Source organism: Salvelinus sp. IW2-2015, unplaced genomic scaffold (assembly GCF_002910315.2).
Source record: "Salvelinus sp. IW2-2015 unplaced genomic scaffold, ASM291031v2 Un_scaffold6257, whole genome shotgun sequence".
Lineage (NCBI taxonomy): Eukaryota > Metazoa > Chordata > Actinopteri > Salmoniformes > Salmonidae > Salvelinus > Salvelinus sp. IW2-2015.
Window position 1 is genome coordinate 13,349 of NW_019947520.1, and position 3,522 is coordinate 16,870.

Below are 3,522 nucleotides of genomic sequence, written 5' to 3' on the forward strand. Positions count from 1 at the left end.
CCGGTCACTCGAAAATAACGCCGTACATACATTACCCAGCAAACATAACCAGCCGACAAGTACCGCCATGAACAATCAATAAACACGCACACTAACATGTGGGAAACAGAGGGTTAAATAATGAACATGTAATTGGGGAATAGAAACCAGGTGTGTAGAAAACAAAGACAAAACAAATGGAAAATGAAAGGTGGATCGGCGATGGCTAGAAGGCCGCCGAATGCCGCCCGGACAAGGAGAGGGACCGACTTCGGCGGAAGTCGTGACAGTAACTCTATATTTAACACCAGTTAAAGTAACTAAATAATATCTGCTAAACGTGTGTATGTGACCAATAAAATGTTATTTGATGATTTGGATTTACATAAGGTACGGCCCAGTGCATCACTCAGGCCAAGCTTCCTGCCATCCAGGAACTCTATACCAGGCGGTGTCAGAGGAAGGCCCTACATTTTGTCAAAGAATCCAGCCACCCAAGTCATAGACTGTTGTCTCTMCTATCGCAAGGCAAGRGGTACCGGAGCACCACGTCTGGGACCAAAAGGCTCCTTAATAGCTTCTACCCTGAAGCCATATGACTGAGGAACAGTATTTTAATGTATTAWTTACCCATCCACCACCACCCCTCTTCGGAGAACAAAAATAACTTTTATTGTTTTTACAGCTTTGTTGTTGTATAATCATKCATTTTTACATATTACATTTTACATAGGACTGCTGAACAGTTAATCAAATGGATACCTGGGATATTTACATTGACCCACTTTATTTTTTTTATCAGAATTGTTTTGCACTGGCTCTTGCACTGGGTCTATGTACACTCACTAAATGTGTATTTGTATATTGTCTGTTTGAGGTTTTTTTGTCCTATAAATTCAAAAATTACAAAAGCTTGATCGCAAAAAGACACTTAATCCACACTTAATCCACATTTCAAATCTGAAATTTCACAATGATTTAATCAAGTCTTTATGAGCCACTCACACCTAGAGGTCCGTCCCATTTATAAATAGATGCTAATCAATGAGCCTACATAATTGTGTTAATCCCAAATGGCCCATAGGGCTCTAGTGTAAACTAGTGCACTATAATCGGAATAGGATGCCATTTGGGACWTAATGAAGATAATTCCTCCATGGTAGGGCATTCAGAGCCAGCTGACCCTGGAGTTCAACCACTTTAGAATTCAACTTCCAAGTGGTGCTAGTGTCAAGGAGACTAGCTACCTGTAGGTTTCTACTGCGGCTCTCACTCTCACTTTTCAAAGCTTTGCCTGGCAGACTTTAAGAGGTCCTCAGGGGCTGGCTGTGTGAATTAGGTAGACAGATTTTCCTTTGCCTTTTTCTTTTTCACTGTCTTTACCTTCCACAGAGTCAGTTTATACCTGGGGAGTACTGTGTCTTTACCTTCCACAGAGTCAGTTTATACCTGGGGGGTACTGTGTCTTTACCTTCCACAGAGTCAGTTTATACCTGGGGTATGGTAACTGTGTCTTTACTTCCACAGAGTCAGTTATATCGCTGGGGGTACTCGGTGTCTTTACGTTCCACAGAGTCAGGTTTATAGCCGTGGGGAGTACGGTCTTTGACCTTCCACAGAGCTTCAGTGTTAGTACCTGGGTATCTGTGTCTTTACTTCCAAGAGTCAGTTTGATGTACCTGGGGAGTACTGTTTCTTACCTTCCACAGTTCAGGTTTAACCTGGGGGAGTACTGTCTTTACTCATCAGCGAGTCAGTTTTAACCGGAGTCTGTCTGTCCCACGATGTAGTGACGTACTGTCTTTACACTTCCACAGAGTCAGTTTACACCTGGGGAGTACTGATCTTACCTCGCACAGAGTCAGTTTACCACCTGGGGAGTACATTCTTTACCTCTTCCACAGAGTCAGTTCCGACGTCTTTACTCCCGGTCGAGAGTGGGGGTACTGTGGTCTTTTACTTCACAGAGTCCAGTTGTTCATATCTGGGGAGTACGTTGCTTTTCCTTCCACAGAGTCAGTTTATACTGGGGGGTACTGTCTTACTTCCACAGAGTCAGGTTTATAACCTGGGAGTACTGGTCTGTTACCTTCCACAGATGTCAGTTTATACCTGAGGGAGTACTTGTGTCTTTGACCTTCCACAGAGTCAGTTATACCTTGGGGGGTACCTGTGTCGTGTTACCTTCCACAGAGTCAGTTTATACCTGGGGGTACTGTGACTTTAACTTCCACATGGGTCAGTTGCTATACCTGAGGGGTACTGTGCTTACCGTTCCACAGAGTCAGTTTATACCTGGGAGGTATTGTGTCCTTTACGCCTTCCACAAGAGTCATTTATACCTGGGTGGTACTGTCTTCCTTCCACAGAGTCAGTTATAAGCTGGGGGGACTGTGGTTCTTGTGACCTTCCACAGAGTCAGTTTTAGACTGGGAGACTTACTGTGTCTTTACCTTCCAAGAGTCAGTTTATACTGGGATACTGTGTCTTTACCTTCCACAGAGTCAGTTTAGTACCTGGTGGATACGTGTCTTACCTTCCCCAGAGTCAGAGTTTATACCGTGGGGGTACCTGGTGTCTTCTACTTCCACGAGTCAGTTTATACTGGGATGTACGTGGTGCTTTACCTTCCAAGAGGTCATTTTATACCTGGGGGTACTGTGTCTTTACCTTCCGACAGAGGTCAGTTTATACTGGGGGGTACTGCTTTTACTTCCATAGAGTCAGTTTATCTGGGGGTTACTGTGTCTTACTTCCACAGAGTCATTTATACCAGGGCAGTACTGTGTCGTGTTACCTGCCAAGAGTCAGGTTTACACCGTGGGGGTACTGGTCTGTTACCTTCCAGTAGAGTGCGTTTATTACTGGGGTACTGTGTCCTCTCACCTTTCCACAGAGTCAGTTTATAACCTGGGAGAGGGTACTGTGTCTTTACCTTCCCACAGAGTCATTTACACTGGGAGTGACTGCGTCTTTACCTTCCACAGAGTCAGTGTTATACCTGGGGAAGTATGTGTTGCTTTACCGTTTCAAGAGGTCAGTTTATACCCGGGGGGGATATGTTCTTTACGTCTCAACAGAGACAGTTTATAACTGGGAGGTGATACTGGTCTTTTACCTTCCATATAGGGTCAGTTTAATACCTGGCGGGTACTTGTGTGCTTTTACTTCACAGAGTCAGTTTATACTGGGGGAGTACGTGGTCTTTACCTTCCACATGCAGTTTACCAACCTGGGGGGTACTGTTCTTTACCTTGCACAGAGTCAGGTTTCTATACCTGGGAGTAGTGGTCTTTACTTGCCATAGGTCAGGGTAGTATACCGGGACTGGCTACCTCAGAGGTTGAACCTGGTTCGTGTCTTTTACTTCGCACAGAGGTCAGTTTATACCTGGGGGTACTGTGTCTTACCTTCACAGAAGTCAGTTTATACCTTGGGGGTACTTGTCTTTACTGTCCCATGGAGTCAGTTTATACCTGGGGGTACTGTCTCACGGTTCCAGCAGGAGTCGAGTTCATACTGGGTTACTGGTGTGCTTACACA